Raw genomic sequence first — 18,064 nt, forward strand, 5'->3', positions numbered from 1 at the left:
TACTGGCTCACGTGCAGTACAGCTCAGTCATGTAAGAGTACATTAGATTAAAATTAGTGTTTCTAAACGTAGTGCTCAGCACATGCAATATTGCACAGACCAGATGATAATGCAATCCCTTGTAAAACTACCTTTACCTGTGTTGTTAATAACAAGGTGACATTTATGAAACTAATAAACTGTTAACTCCATTATGCTTTATTGCAATTTCTCAAACATGATCTCTGTAATGCATTCATTTACTGAAACCATTTGAGTCATTTAAATATCATTAAACCATGAAGGAATTAGTTCTCCCCCTGCAGAGACAGGTGCACCGTGGCAAAGCTGTCTTAGCCTCAGTCATGGCAGGGAGTTCCCCCCTTTTCTTCCCTAAAGCTGCGTGCTGTTACCCACGGCACAGGGACGTAGTCTGGAGAGTTCACCAAGATTTTGGCAAACGAGCAGAGACGGGGTGAGGAAAGCCGTGCAGACACAACCACGGAGCAGCCAGCACAGCTGGGTGCCGCCTACGAGGGAGGTGACACTTCTGAAGCACCATGAGTCAGGCAAGGAAGTTGTATTTTAAGTGTATTTGAGACATGGATGGCGTATTCAAAATATTTCTTAGAAAAAAAGTTCTGTGTTGTAGGAAAATTTTCAGTGAAACAAAAAAAATCTCCTGCTAAGAGTTACGTCAGGACCCAAACCTACATAAAGTGTCGTCCCCCCCCAAAAAAAAAAAAAGTCACATTGCACCAGGTCTGTGGATAATTTAACATTGTATATGCAAAGGAAAGGCTTTTTTCAAACCTAACATAATGTTAGAAAAGGTGAAATTCAGCTTTAAACTATGCCGACATAACAAAGCAAGAAGTGCGTGTGTTTTAGGACCTGGATTCAAATGCGCAACTGGTTGAAATATAAAGCTTTCTTCTAGGCTAGCCTTTTGAATGGAAATTAGAATTATCATGAACTTGAAATCTAACAGGGTTTACTCGTGTCCTTGGACTGTCTTGTGATTTACAGACCCTGTCACACACCAGTTCCAGTGCAGACGATGCTGTCTCGCGTCAGGGACCGAACCTTCCAGTGACCCATATTGACGCCACTGGGGCAACTCTGATTTAAGCCACCTCAGGAATGCACCTATAAATGAACTACTCAACAGGTCACTCAAACCAGGATCTCCTTATAAAATACCCTCTGAAAGGGTTCTGTAGCACACGTCATTCTTGTGTGTTCTGCAATAGATAACAACCATTAAAACTCCCTCTTGGGCATCTCCCTCTTCAACTCAGTTGGGGTCTGACTGCAAATCAATTGTCAGCAGAATAATTTCCAGGTATCCTTCACACAGAAGTGGTCTGCTGAAAGACTATTTTGGCAATTCAAGTGAAATTTCAGTATGCTAATTACTTTTCCCATTATAGAAGTGACAATAGTAGCAGCACAGGACGTCAGGGAGCCTCCTTGTTGCTTCCATTCCTCTGAGTTAAACAAACAGAAAGATTTCGGCTGGCTTCTGTCAAGGAGAATTTGACTCCTAAACAGTTTTACTCCCCTGCAAATATTTTTTCCGAATGGGAAATAAAATAAAATGAGGCACTTCTAGCATGCAACTGTTTAAGATCATCTACTTTCCTTATTGTTCCTGGCACTGAAGGCACTGGCAGCAGCAACCCAAGGGAAAATCCTGCATTTCCAAACAGCATCCTGCATCCCTTAACTGCCCAGAGCATCCCCTCTTTCCCCAGCCCCTCTGAGAGCAGGTGGGGGGAAAAAAACCCAAGCCATTTCTGTTCAAAGTGTGTGTTTCTAGATAACTGCCAGTCTCCAGGTTTTAAAGAGGAATCTTTTTATTTCTTCAAGATGTCTTGCTATTGCAATTTGTTTAGGGAATGTTTGAATTTTTTTTTTTTTAATTCTTCTATTTTATCCTTGCAAGGATGGAAGGAAGTAAAAGACCTGGAAGACAATTTTTTTTGGGGGGAGGGCGGGGGAAGTATTTTGGACAGAAAAGTCCTTCAAAGCCATTTTTTTAATTACCAAACAAAAAGTGACAAGGTCTATATAGTTGCAGTTGGACTAAACGATCATTGTTAGGTTGTTTCCAACTGAACTATTCTATTCTATTTTAAATATGATCAGCCCAAGCCATGTCCACTGCTAGTATCAGTGGGTTTCCCTGGAGGTCCATGAAGCACAGGGGATGAAATCTCAGTGGTTGTTAGAGCACAAATGCCATTGGGAATTCCTGTTATTAAGACCAGGGTTACATTAGAAAAATTACACGGCTGCCGTGCTGAATTATTTTCTCTAGTGCACACGCGGCACTTGGTGCAATCAGATATGCAGGCAGAAGAGCTGACCGGGCTCAGGAGAGCAGATAACAACACAGCAAACACATTTACTCTGCTGCAGCTGTCCAGCACATCACCTAATGCTGTCCTCAGCCTTTCTTCAAAAACCCTTGGCAGGGCTCTGCCAGCCACCGGCGCTTGCCCATGGTCAGTCCCTCTCTCCAGCCTGCCTTGCTCACACAGTACTGACCAGGCACATAAAACATTTCTCAGAATACTCCTATTTTGGTGCCTCTTGTTAGGCTTCTCTTCCCATTGCCTACCCAAAATTTCTTTCAGAGTCAGTTAACGCAAAAGCCCTGTTTTGCTCCCCTTCATCAATGATCTCATTGATCTTTCCAAGGGCAGCATCTGTTTCGTAGCAGAGTTCCCCAGGAATCATTTTCACATGCTTTATAAGCCTTCTCCCAGTCTCTTATTTGTTGTTTTGCTTTCACTCAAGCTTCACTTGCTGAGCAGGAGGAAGAAGCAGTAGGACCTTTACGTTCAGAGCTCAAACCCTTGCTTTCACAGTCACAAAGGACAAAGAAACGGCAAAGTCCTTGCTCATCATAAGAAGTTACCAGTGATGGTTTGCATCAATATTGCCTCATTATTGCAATAATGTGAAGTAAACTGACAAGTGGAATGAGGGATTCAGGCACAGGGGAAATCATCATTCTTTTGACAGGTCCCAAAACCTATGTTTCCTTTATTTTTGTAATTGCTAGCTTGCCAAAGACTTCAGAAGACCTTGCTCTCTGTATAACACCTGTCTGGGAATCACTTTGAAGTCACTAAAGAAAAGACATAAAAATGTGAGTGTACTGGTGAGGACTGCTCCTACAATTCTGAATATAATTTCTTAATACCTGTATCACTTTAATATAAAATCATTCATATAGATTGAAAACCATCTGACAATATGTACCCAAGCTATTCTCTTTTCTATCACATCCTTTACAGACAAAGTTCCCACACAATCACCTCTATCGGTCACCTGCAGGCTGACTGCCACGTCAAGGGCCAGCCAGGTTTGAAGTCCTCATTAAGACACTGCACGAGATCTCAGAACATTTACATTCATTTTTAGGGTCTCTGATCTTGGTACAGCTCACAGATTAGCCTGGCCCAGCGACATCTTTTCCTTATACTTCCCCTTGGAGTCTGTGAACAAGGCCTAACGAATTCAGCACTGCATAAAGCACCTCTGAAAACCGTTGGAGGATCAAAGTCTTAATCTCTCTTTTCCCTCTCTACAAGGTCCTCCTAGCCTATTCAGGCTGCGGCTCTTTGGGCACTGACCACCTCTAGGTTTGTTTTCACAGCGCCAACGCAACACAAGTTACATACACATAGCTGAGATATCAACAGCCATCTCCCCTGCCAGGACAAACATTTCCATCTCACCCCGAGAAGGCTCAGGACAATCATTTGCTCCCATTCCAGGGGCAGACATGTCTCATCTTGGCTCCTCACCATACCACTTCTCTTCTTGAACATGCAACGTCAAGCTTTAGTTTAACCTTTATACCAGCCTGAGAGCTTCACTGGATGGAGTTTTCTTTCACCCTGTAGAGCAGCGTACACGGTAATATTTATGTTACAAAAACACAATGAGGATAAGTTGCCTTCAAAAATATTTGCATAAAATGTACAAGTGTTCTCACCTACATCTGTATAATTAACAGTAACGTAACTTAATGTGGCACTACCACTTTGCAAAATGCATCTATGGACCACTTTCTAATACTGCAGTTTTGCAGTACTATTTTTTGCCAAAACCTGACTTGGTGCCTTGAAATGAAAATAATGAACTACAGCTCTTAACAGCGGCACTGTCATCATCACTAGTTTACAGTATAATTTCTTTGGACACGTCTGATACCTGCACGCTTTTCATTCTGCATACCTTAATTAGTCTAATCGGGCCTTCCAGTAGGATACTGGAAGATTCACAAAATAATGACAAAATAATCAGTACACGATCAAAAGCCTAAAACGCAAGACATAGCCTCGAGCTACAGTGGAAGGCAACTACAAAAATCACCAGACATTTAGCCATCCTGCAATTAATTCATCACAGACCTGGCTCTGAAGTCAGTACCTGGGAGTAAGATCGCACTGAACATGAAAGAGATTATTTTGGATTAGAAGTTGAGGCTGCTGTGCCCCCTTGGCCCCGGTGAATATTAAACGTGAAAGCTGCAATGCAGATTAGAAGGTTAATTTGAAGGAGTCTGTTTTAGGGCCTGCTGGGATGTAGATCTGTTACTTTTACCCCTTCGGGTTTGTTCCTGGGCATTAGTTGTTGTTTCTTCTTTTCCACTACAGAAACTCCGTCAGACTGTGATCCAAGTTATTTTTTTAAACCTGTATCAACACATTTTTGTTTCATGATTTTAACAGTGTATTCCTGGACCATGATTATGGTTTTTGCACCACCACACCACCGATAATATAGAAATCATCACTTTCAGGCCTCTACAAACTGCCATAATGAACAACTACTACTATGAAATGAAGAACATATCAAACTAGCAAAAAGCCATTCTACTCATCGTGGATGCTTTAATGTCTATTGCTACCATTTTCCACTAAAATTAAGTGAAGCCAGACCTCAGCAATACAGGTCAAACACCAACCATGTGAGAAAGTAGATAGTGAAGCAAAATTTTGCTTCAGTGAGCCACAAGTAACTAATGAGATTCCGTGTCCTCAGACAAGCCCACTGCTGGCACAACCACAGAGAGATCGTCAGCGGGAATACCTCTCCTCGTTTCCTATGTCCTGATGAGGTTTTATTCTGCTCATGCACATGGTTCCTTGGTATAATCTCAGAGACGCAGGAATCCACTTATTTAGCACGTGTGCAGGATGCACACAAATCCTACATGCCAGTGCCCTTCAGCAAGGAGGATTTATAGAGCCGTCAACTGAACAGGCACCCAGCCTGCAGCTGGAGATGGAAAACAGCTCAGGAGCTGGGGATCAGCAGAGCCGCTGCGGACCGCCGTGCCCCAAGCGGCCTATGAAGGGGTTAACACAGGTTCATGGCCATGTCTCGTACCCCAGGTGAAGTTTTGAGCATCCCCATCAGTGCTACCCGCCTGCAGCTTCAGCCGATCACAGCAGGGATGGTTGTCAGCCACAAACCTCCCCGGAGGGACAGCATCCCCCCGGGGGCAGAAGGCCCTTCTCCCAGAAATTGCTGAGCTAACTAATTGCTAATCGCTCCCTGCTCGCAACCATTGAAGATGGCTAAAAACTATGGAAACATAAACCGTATCATTAAAGCAAGCGATTGTGGAAGCCAGGCTACACAAATTCTATTTTATAATCAGGTATTTGAAAGTGCATCCAAAGAGAGTTTCTCCCCACTGCTAGAAGTGGGTGGAAGTTTGCTTAATGGATTATCACGGATAATCCCTCATCCTCCAAAACAATCTTCAGTTCTTGGTCACCAAAATGAAACCAATGGGCTCACCCAACTCCACCGGCAGAGTTTGGTAATTACTTTGCTCTGGTAACAAAGAAACATATGGAAAAAAACCCTCCAAAATTCCTCCCAGGCAGACAAAAAAAAAAAAAAAAAAAAAAAAAAAAAAAAGAAATCGCCTCCAGAGGAAGCGGTGAGCCAAGATGTAGCTCCTGGGCACCCTCCCCTCCCTACATGACAGAAACCTCCCTAGAAATAGCGGGTGTGCAAAAAGGCGAGAACCAGCACCTGGCTGAACACCCGGGGCCATTCCTATGCGTATGAGAAAGTGCAAGCTGGAACGGAGGTCTCGGAGGTGAGGAAGGCTCCAGCTGACAGTCCCACTCCAGAGTTTCCCTCCAGGTCTTTTCTCGCTACTCAAAGAAAATGAGACAGTATTTCCCTCTGTAACTCAGTGAAGCGTATTCTGCTCCACTTCAAAACCATGTGCCACCCCCCCCCCACCCCCCAGTGTTGACACTGATCTAAAAATATTTAAATTGAAAAATAATATAATTATGCTCCTTTCTTGTCTATGTTTGTATTCTCAGGCTTTTAGAGAAAAGTTTTAGATATATCAAAGTATCTGGAAATGTACTAATTATGTCAATGGAAGTGAAGATTTTCACATGATGATATGATCCCAATTGGCAAAGTAAACATAATTACCAATATTACTAGAAAACAAAATCAGCAACACTTCAAGGCTCTGTGGGCTTTAGTTAGCAAATATTTTTACAGTTGATCATTCATCCCAAAAAGCTACTTGTTATTCTTGTAAGTAAAGCTGCAGCAACTTAAAAAGCAATCTAAATGACCTTGTGTCTCCCCAATATCTCCATTAGCGGGAAAACCTCAGAGTGAATGAAAAGACCCCAGATTTTATAGTTAGGTTATTTTGACTTGATTGTGACCTGCTCCAAAATCCTGCAGCTCTGTTTTCTTTTCTTAGTTTTTCAAGCAAGTTCTGGGTTTCAGAAACCTTGGGTATGGATGTTAAAAAGCTAAGAAAGAAAGTGAAAGGATTTCACCGATTTCACTTCCTTCTGAAAATCCTCCCTTTCACTGAACTGAAGGGATATCACTGGGATCTTTTGTTACTTTCGTGAGCCTGTAAAGGTTTGCTTTTTCTTTTTTTAAAAAAGGAACACCAAAATATTTAGACCCATGATTAAACTAAGATTTATTACTCTTTCTTCTCTATAGAGGTTGTTATGTATTTCAGAATTATATTTACTTCTGGCTTTGAAGCACTGTGGGATTTCCCTTCCATTTTGTGAGCGCCTCCTGGGGTTGCAGTATCTTTGTTTCCCAACCATGAAATAGCAGTGCTACCTCTCAAAAATGTCACAGTGATGAGTAGCTACTGCTCTAAGTAAGGGAAAACGCCTCTGCACTGGCAACAGAACTACACCATCAAACCAGCCGAGAGGCCCATCAGGGCCGAGGGGTGCTGAGCATGCGGCCGGCATCGCCCCCCGCCCTGGGGACAGGAGGTGGCACAGGGGAGGCAGGGAAGATGGAGCATCTCCTCTGCCTTCCCACGGCTCAGCAGGAGCTGCTGCCACTGACACCCAATATATTAAATTTAGAACCCCTGACAAAACATTGCCTTCAACATTAAAATAACTGACAGGGATAAAAAAAAAAAAAAAGAAAAAAGGAAAAAAGTCAGAGACAGGCAGTACCTGCTGGATGATAACCTGCACGCTGACAGCCTCGGCGGGGAGCAGAGGCACTTCCCACGCACGAGGACCTGACCTACCTGCTGAAGCTCTGTCACCACAAAGCCACGCTGATGTCTCCTAAGGACGCAGAGCTGCCAAAAAAAGAATTTGCTCTTTTGCTACTAATATCCTATACTTCCGACAAAATACGCAATAATAATTTTTTCCCCTTTGGCTATCAGAAGTGTTTGACGGCCTTCAGAGTCAGCGGGACATCCACGCGCCACATTCAATCACACGTGGTGTCTGAAGCACGGCCATTCACTGTGCTTCCGAAGGACCAGAGTCAACACGGGAATCAGTGTCTCACTTCCCAGTATCGCCTACCTACCTTATTCCTTAAGGCAAAATCCAATTACAAATTTAAATAATAATTAAATGAAAATCTTTTAAATCTTGATTCATGTATTCCACAATTTTCACCTTTCTTTTGTGTGCCTGTCTATTAAGCTTTCTCTGCCACGGCTTCTTCTTACCAGTATACATGGGGCTTAGTATTAGGTGATGAAGCATAAAATGCTATTTAAATACTATAATTTCAAGAGCAAGCAAAGAACATTGCATTTATCTTCGCTAACCTTGAATACGCCTGTCCCATCTAATGAAAAAAGTGATTGAAGGGACTTATTTTAGCTTACTATCCCAAGGCCCCCATAAAAGCTGAATGGTAATTTAATTAGTTTCCTTTCTGGTGATTAACTAGGAATTTCTGATCATTTAATCTGAGTGCACTTTGATTCATTAAGTATCTGTTTCCATTTTTTTATGAGGTTATTAAATAATCCTGCCCAGGTAACCGTGGGTCATTGGTATGCAGGACCGCTAAGTATTTTGTATGAATCAGATAGGAAATATGCATGATGTAAACTGGATTTTCAAACCTATTCGGGACTCACCTGACCAGATGATAAATTAGCAGTTAATTTATTCTGACAGAACTTGCAAACCCGTGAGTCAGATCCTGCGATGAGGAAAATCAGTGCAGACCTGTGACTGCGGTTTTTACCCACGGCAAACCCGGCCTCTGGGCGATGCTACGTTACGCACTTACAGCCTGACCCCAGGTAGGCAGGGGGTGACCAACGTTTGCACCGAACCAGCGGTGAGGACTAACGCAAAACCAGAGCGATTAAAGCTCCGGGGATTCTGCCACCTGAGAAGAGCGTGAGTGGGAGCTCTCCTGCTTCAGTGACATTTCTCCTGACCACAGCAAGTCACTCAGTCTCCTGATATATCATTTCCCCCTTCGGTAACAATGAGGCAGTAACTGCTAGCCTAGCTCATAAAGGATGATTAAATAAATCTATTAAAGTGCTATGAAGACTTAGAGTGCTATATACTTAACTTTTTATTTAGATTTAAAGCATATTATAAAGACTGTACATGCTCTCCAGGCACCCATACAAAAAAGGAAACTTACAATCCGTTAAAATGTTGCTTAGCAGCATAATGTAATAAGAAAAGTTAAATTATCAGCCAGCTAATACTGCGGCAAAATGTATTTCATCAACTCCACCCAAAAATTTCCCCTTGCAGCTCTAACAAATAGCATGAACGAAAAGCTTGTTGGAAGGCAGACACGAAGGTCGGCTTCTCCTTTATCACATAATTGAAAATAAAGAGAAAATGTAAGTATCCGTATCAGACAAAAGATACCAGGCCAGATTTCTGAGCACAAATACACTGCGATTTATTTATATCCATTATGCCAGAACAGTAGGGTAGGATTTGGTTCTTTGTATGAAAAGAAAAAATAAAAAATCCAGCAGCTGAATGGTGCCTCAGTTCTCTTTTAATTTGTTTTGATTCCCAGATAAGACGGATATAAGGACGCCTGATCATCCTGAATGGGTTCCAGGGACAAACTCTAAATATAGCAATACCCACCTCCAGCACGGCGCATGCCGCCCCTCGAAACCCAAACAGCAGCGCTCCAGGGAAGAACAAAAAATGTTAACATCTATCCTCCCACTTCTTCCAATGCTTATAATGCTCTCTCATACAACAACAGAAAAGCGCCTATACCAGCCTTCCACCATGCCCTGAAGGTCAACAGCTTTAAGCTCGTTGTAGGAGCTATTTGTCTGCATCTAAAGCCCACCGCGAGCATGGGTAACCCCCCGTGCGCTGGAAGGCTGCTTGCCTCGGCTGCATTCAGGGCATGCGACAGCTCTGCACGTGGAGCGTGCTCCTCACCGCAACCTTGAGGAAAGTTTCATGTGTTTCCTTGTACCGAGATTTTCATGGTTTCTGAGTCTGTACCTTGTAAGAAACGTTATACAGGTCACCAGGAGAAGCATACTGCATATTCTCATTGGTATTTTACGTTAATGGTGATAACACATTCCAGTTTTAAGAATAAATAAAGATTTTTAGGGCTGTAAAAATACGGCAGAAACATGAAAAGCCCAATTAGTGTGGAACCACCCAATAAATGCTGCCTTATTAATGATAAAGACTTTTGGGACTTAAAATTGGACCCAAAACTCATTTCATTAAGACTTTGACATGCAGACAGAAGCTTTAAAATGGTACCCAAGGCATGCTCCAACGCCAGCTGCCAACCCTAGACAGCCAAAAACCAGGCACAAGGCTGCTTTCCTCCCAGTCTTCGCTAATTTGAAGATTGCTTTAATCACCACAAGATGTTTTTATTCTTTTTTAATTAGTTATATTGACCTGATCTGTCTTTGGAATTCTGAGCCACCTTTTTTTCCCCCCCTCAACAGCTGCATGGAACAGAAACCAGATTTTATCTTTAAGTGGAAGCCAAAACAGCTGTATAACATCACATTTTACAGGACTATGACAAAATCTTTCAACTCTGACAGGTTAGGAATAATGCTGGGCTTTGGGACCCGGCTGATTTCACGTATTGCCAGCCCAGCCCTGCACCCCAGCAGGAGCCAGCTGCCTCCACGGGGGCAGTGCAGGATCGCACGAGCTGCATTGGTCACCCTTACCAATAATTAATCCATTTCTCTGCCTGAAATCATATCAAAGGAGCAAATCAAGGAAAAAGGTGATAGCCTTGCACCAACAGATCATGAAGTGTTTTCATTTTACTGAAGCACAGTTTCCTAAATCAAGGTTTCCCTCTCCAGTGCTGGAAATGCAAGACAAATCTGCATGAGGCACAAAAGGAAAACCGACAACAAATAAGGAATGTGTCCTACTTCTACAGCCTGATGTACAGCCCAACCTGTCAGCATAATTCACCTTAAAAACAATTCATTCTGTAACACTATTACATGCCATCATGAAGAGCCAGAATTTTGTTATTTCAAAGGAAGTCTGGCTTTTTAATTATACTGAATGCTTTTCAGAGGATAACGTAAAAGGTGTTATAATTCTAATTGTGCATCCAGAAAAAGTGTCATGATAGTAAAGACGTATCAGCTGATATTCAGTAGAACAATACAAAGATGGGGGCGTGAAGGAAAGCCTGCAATTATTCAATGTAAGCCGAGATAGTTAATCATTTTGCTGGACTGGAGAGAGATTGCTCTTTCAAATTTTAAAGCAAGTTACTGTCTATCCTTTTTGCAATGTGTCATTTTGTAGGAAGGGAGCCAAAGGTTATTATCATCGTCTCTGCAAATGAAGTTAAAAAACAAGCACAAATCCAACCATATTCCCATAGCAAGTGTTAGCAGGTCATCAGCCAAATCTTCAAGGAAAGGCCCCAAGGATGAACCACACGTACCGACTGCGTTCACAGCTTACAGCGTGCACACCAATGCTGTGAGGACTAAGCAAGGGGGGGTAATATTCACAGGTTTATGAAGTAGATCATTATATCCACTGAATTAGGTGCAGAACCAGCTGTTCTTGCTGACTGCCTCAAAAAACCAAAATAAAACAAGATCCCTTGAGAGGCAGCAGTCTCAGCCTTTGCAAACAGGCAATTTGCCTTTGCAGTCTTTGGGGAACAAGACACTAGGAGAACAAGAAGCTAGAAACTGTGCAATATCAGGTCTAGGCAGGCCCTGGTCCTGAGGCTGTGCCGCGTTCAGCAGAGGAATCCAAAAGGTAGGTTCTGACACCAGCTGGAGGGAAACATAACCAGACTGCCACAGTTAAATGCGTTTGCCAGAGACATACACTTGCATGAAGGTGGCTTAGGACTGGTGTCTGCAGTAGAAAATGATATGGAGGTAGAATTATTACCACTGGGAAAGAAAAACCTGTTGAGAAAATTGATTTAGTGTGGAAAGGGAATGACTCGCAAAACACGGCAGATGACTGCCTCTCATGCAACGGCCAACGCAGTCCAACCCTGCCGCTGGAGCAAACAAAACCCAGCCCTTGCGGTACCAGAATGAACACGGAGCAGTGCCATCACAGCTACGCTGAGGTCTGTGCAGCTGACAACTCCCTGCGCAACGAGAGGACACCCACATAGGAACAATTTAGGAAAGATTCAATATCACAACGTATAGACTCATCCTTTAAAAGGATGAGCCTTTTGCTGAAGCAGCACTCCTCTGGATTAACATTTCTGGTGGCATGGCACCCCATGGCCTGGGACCATGGAGGAGCGCTGGGATGAGACTGCAGAGAGCAGGTTAGAGGAACGCAAGGTTTATCACAACGGCTGGGGCCGTTTGGCCACTCTGCTCCATGGTCACTGTAAGAGACACTCAAATTAAATTCAAATGTTCTACTAACCTCCCAAGGAGAGGAGGTTACCCTCCTGTTACCGGTAGGGATTTCCCTCAGCAGCTATACCACAGCTGCATCGTCACTCAGCATAAAACCGCCCAATTGGGAAAACACAATTTAAAGTGTGGGTGGGAAGAGAACATTATATTGGTCCTTCCGTGCTCAGGCACCATTTCCTTTGCATTTATACACGCACACAGCAAATAACATTACACACAGTATGCCCAAACTGCACACATAGACTGACTACCCACGGAGAAGGATTTCCGTTTGTATTAATAGCAGCATCTCTTGTGAAGCTCTTGCCGAAGCACACGGCTGGGCTCAGGCCAGGGGAGGAAGCCTCTAGGAACAGTGCTGCTATAAATGATGTTTCAGAATACCCCGGTATGAAGTTTGATGAGGATACAGCAGGAGAAGATGAAGACAAGAAAGAAATTACAGCAGGGACGCATTGTTCCACAACCCATAAATCCCTTTTGGGTCATAGTCCACTTGCTGTTACCGTATGCACATTGCTGGAATACACGTGAGAAAATGCAAGAAAAATATTAAAATGTTCAATCATTTGCAAACGCTCCCCAGATGAATACGAGTATGTGTTGGAAGAACAGCTCTAATACAAAACACTCCACCGTGGTCTAATCTTGCTGGGAACACAAAATGAATTACGTGGATGAATGCACCCGGGGGTTTATCTGACTAAGGAAGCGCATTCCCATAGCCAGCCCATGCAGGCTCCCGTCCCAGCCTCCGTCAGCTCCAGCCTGGCCCGGCAGTACCTGCGGCATCAGAGGTGCCCAGGTGCCATGCACGGCACTCAGCATGGTCCAACAGGGCTTGGAGGTACAGCCTACCCCAACAGCCAAATTACAGCCAAAACCGACATAGGCTGTCGTCGACCACCACCTGATGACGCCACGGGACGTGCAGGACTCCACGTGGCCACACGACATCAGAGATGCCACATGCGTCTGGTGACCTGCGATCACCTGGCAAGATCTGGTTATGGTGGGATGGTGATGGAGAGGCAATTTTGCCATCAGATATTTTTTGCCAAAAAAATACATAATCTGTCAGAGAGCACGTTTTGTTAGCGTGGTGGCATCTTGTACAACATTTATCCTCTTCTGCAGCTCTAATGAAGAGAAAACTAATTTCAAAGCTGGGTATGCAAAATTGTGTCACCGACCTGTGATTGCCTGGACAAATTTCAGCAAGGAAACACTCAGTCTCTTACCTAAGCACCCCGACTCGCTCCCACATCTCCAAGTGTTACAGAAATAACCTGCAGGAGAAAGAGGGAGAGACTCAAGCCCCAAAGAATTAGGGCATGAGACCCTCTTTCTGTTTCTCCTTTGAACACGTTTGTTGTTGTGATTTTTGAGAAGAGGTTTTAATCTAAGGATCAAGTAATACTAGACAAAATACAGCCCATCATATGTAAACATTACTCGCTTGATTTTATTATCGATAAGGAGTTTACATTAAAACTGTGGAAAAGCCTTGCCTGGCTCGCGCAGAATGAAACGGCTAATGTGGCTCTAACCAAAACCCTCCCATTCGATGGGAGCAACATCACAAAAATGGATGATAAAACGCCGAGGCTTTGTGGGAAGTTGACTAATTGGATCTGTGAGGATTGTTTCTCTCATGGATACCACCTCATTGACAAGCCAAAAATCTGTATTTGTTTATATTTCCATGATTTTATGCTGGTTTTTTTACTTCATCTGTGCTCCTGCAAAGCAAATCCATACTACACTGTTATGTAACATTGTAGATTGATTATTTTTTTTTTACTCAATTTTTTCCTACTGTATTGCTTTAAAAAAAAAAAGGAAATTATCTGGGATCCAAAAGAACTTGCAAAATCCCACCTGCTGCAGCCTGTAAGATCCCCGGTCAGAAATACTAACCCATACCCAGTGGGGAACGTCCGTACCACGGCCCCCACGTGCCGCCTGCACCGAAGGGCCCCCTCAGCTCAGCCGTGCATCGCTCCGTGGGGTAAGACACCATTTCTGAGGCCTGAATTCTTCAGCTGCAACATCTGGCCCTGCTCTCTCTGGGTTATCAAACAGGAATTGCGGTTTGCAAGCCCCAGCGCATGGGAAACACACAGTTCACATCCTTCTAAGCAGAGTTTGGGTGTTTTATCCCTGCGTGAACAACGCCTTGCCCGAGCGGCCGCTCCTGCCTGCACGGTCCTTCCCGAGTGGCCCTATCTGCAAAGCGCACACTCTCTGCGTTTCCATCCCCCGTGAAGCTACAGCAGCATTAACGTTGCAGCATTAACATTAGCAGAAATTACATCTGCCAGCAGCAACTCCTCCATTTTTCATCCAGGCTGGGCTGCAGGACTTCTTGGACAGAGCTGTGTCTCCACCCGAGCTCAGCCATGGCCACGCTCTGCTGAAGAGCGTAACCTGAACTGATATAAAAAGTGTTTGAGAGTGCTCTGTAAAAAAGTCCCCATTAGCTGTCTAATGAAAAAATGTGGGTACAGTTAAACACCGGCATTACCAAAAGCTAAATTAATAAGAAAAGAAAAAGCATAATCAGTGTTAGATAAAAAGCTCCTTCAGAAAATTCTGCACTGAAAACCTTCTGCAGTGCCGTGAGTGAAAAATTTCCGCCTATATTAACTCATTTCGTGTCCATTGATTTTTGTTTTACCGGCTGGAAAGTAACCATCCTGCACTTGTGCTTACCACCTTCCAAATAACCTCCGATTGCTGGACATCCTAAGAAAGGTATTTGCTTTGTTTGTACTTATGAAGCATTGCTACTTTTCCCTGAAATTTTATTGCTCTGTAAATGAGGATGCAATGCTGAAAGCCTGCTTTTATTTTCACCTTGACAGAGCTGAAATGGCAGTGGTAATAAAGCCAACAGCGAGGCACTCACCCTTTCTCATTTTCCATAGAGAGACACTTAATAGTGTCTCTTTAAAAGCCTTCCTTACCGAAAACTTCACTGATCAGATGATTTTATTTACTAATTTCCTGGGATGAGACAGGAAAATTTTGTAGAGGCCATTCCCTCAAATGATGGGGAAATCACAGTCACAAGCTGCCCGCAACACCCTGCACTGTAACCAACGGCACTGCCTGCGCCGGGCAGAGCCGTCCCAGTCCCAGAGCCAAGAAACTGGCGAAATCCCAGTAAACCGTGCCTGCTGCCTGAAGAGCTGTGGGAATTGCATATTTGGAGGCGCCAAACAGGAAAATTAAGAGATTAGTACTTATTTCCCAACTTTGGTCGTACAGCTTACACCAGGCGTTTAAACCCTCTGCACTTGACACTGACTTCAAAGGCTGATGCTGTAAGAAGGGATAGTTTAAGCAATTACATATTACACTGTTAACACTTACAGGTTAAACCAGGCAACCCTGATAAATGGCTGTATTTCTTGCAGAGAAAGCCGAAACAACATTTAGCAAGGAACACTTTTGCTAGTCAAGCTCTTCAGAACATGACATTAAACGTACATTCACTTAGTTTTCAACCGCGATAGTGCACACCTACCATTTTTTCTTGCAGTCATGAGGACCAGAGACAAAACATCCATGTGACATCCAAATCTCCTCCTGAGCCCAAACACATGAAGATCACTGCAAGAGTGCCCAGGGCGTTGCATTCCAGGGCTAGCAGGATTTTGAGCATCTTCTCCCTTACAAGAAATTTTAACGTAACACTATGGCATCTAGAAAACTAACAGAGATGCACAAAACCTCTTTCAATTAAATCCCACCACACTGAAAAGGTCACTTCCCGCCACGTGCTTTTTCCTTTTTGTCTCGAGAGAGAGGAACGGGAGTGGCAAACCAATGAACTAAATTAAAAACTCTTAAAATTTACATAGCATAACTTTTTCCTGGCGACTGCCAACACACACCAATACTTGCTTTTCAGATCAGCCCTTGAGAGGAGCTGCCAGCACCGTTTCTGTTATGCCAAACCAAAGTCACCTTAAAGCATCTTCCAGACTTTTGGAAAACTTGTGGTACTTTCAGATTTTTACCATTTCTACGTTAAGGGATGCAGTGAATTTAAATTATTTAAACCACATCTGTTTAATCGTAGATGACTTTTTAAAGATTCGTTAGTTTGAAATATCATTTCAGCTTTTCTGCTGGTTTTTTCCCCACTCTCCCACACACAGTATGCCAGCAAGAATAACATCTTCCCACACTTTGGAGGGACACAGCACAGGACCTGCTACACACTCATCTTCAAATACGGAGATAAAGTCTAGCAAAAGGTTTGAGAGACAGGTTTGCGTTGGTTTTGTTTGCTGAGCAGCAAGTAAACATGATTCATGTACTGGAAAGCCCAGAAAATGGGCTGATCATCGAGACCAGGTTGTAGTGGCACCCACAGCCTTGAGATTTTATAACAACATCCCCAAATTTGGGAATGCTGCTTTAAGAAATGTGATGGATATGCAGGAAACAACTTTCTTCAGCTCTTTTATGGAATTACTTGATTTCTACCTATGAAATCGCTTTCTCATTAAACCAACTGCTGTGTATTTAAAAATAAGAGACTATAGAATTGTACCTTCTCTCTAAAGGAGTGCCACCACAGATCAAAAAAAACAGAGAGACATTGCAGAGCTTTAGCAGAGAAGAGGAAGCTGAAACCCAGCTCTTTCCGTGGCACCCACAGCCCACACCGGGTACCCACATTGTGTACCAACGTATTGCATACCTGTATAATTATTTTTCCCACAGTTCCCATTACTATCATTATTATTATTATTATTCCCATCACTATTATTATTACTATTACTTACAACCACTAAAATCCGCATTTCTCAAGGTAATTTCCCTTCCCAGCCGAGGGACAGACAAAAAGATTCTCCGCTCCACAAGAGTGCCAGGAAAGCTTTTCAACGCGCCTCTCACGTGGAACTTGCTGTCTCTCAGAAGCACTTACCAGCCTCAATTCATACGGGGTTGGGATATTTTTAAGGACATTTCCCAGGTTAGCAGCCTCTTGCTCTGAAAGCCGGGCAGACGCGGACGACGCTTGCTCTGCAGTCATCCCGGACACAGCTAAGTCAGAGGATGCAAAACTAAATGTGCCTGAGAGTCGACGTGATGATAGCTGTAATTGTAACCTGAAGTGATATACAGAGATCGCAAAATGTAGTGCAGGATTCAAACCAGCACTGATTCCCTAACAATCTGAGGAAATAAAGGAAAACTAAAATAGATGAAGTAATGAATTTCAAAGCTGATGGCTTTTTTTTTTTTTTGACACCCACTGAAATCGGTGGTAAACCCCTTGCAAAATTGTTACTTAAAAACCTCTTTTCAGCCAAAGGCAAGGTTTTTATAGCCTCTTACTGGATATTACTTGTGTGTCACACAAGGCAGTAAAATAAAGCAGCACTCTATAGCATCAGCAGTTACTTGATTCTTTGCTTTTTTCCTAAAATGTCTTAGTGGCACTTTCCCAAAATCTTTTTCTACCTAATAATATCATTATAGATTTGCCTTCTGCTTTCCAGAGAAATGAAATGCAGAACTATACCTCGCTGGGTACTAGCGGAAAGTGCTGCTTCTCTACGAGCCAGCTTTTTGCTTTTCTATAGCACTTCAGCATCTATTTCAGCAGCACCTGGAGGACACCGGGTTTCTCATACCACCCGACCGCCCTAATCAAACCCATGCTCAGAGTGAACACCAGAACCCCAGAAACATCCCTGTGTGGAACAAAATCGAATTATCTATTGGGCAGAAAAAAAAAAAAATACATTGAACGATGAAAGTGCCTTTTCTAGCAGATAAATGCTGATCCTGGCACGTCGGGGCTGGGCGGGTGCCTGGCTCCAGCGAGGATCCCGGCAGACGCGCAGCTGG

This window comes from Aptenodytes patagonicus, chromosome 8 (genome assembly GCF_965638725.1).
Source record: "Aptenodytes patagonicus chromosome 8, bAptPat1.pri.cur, whole genome shotgun sequence".
Taxonomy (NCBI): Eukaryota; Metazoa; Chordata; class Aves; order Sphenisciformes; family Spheniscidae; genus Aptenodytes; species Aptenodytes patagonicus.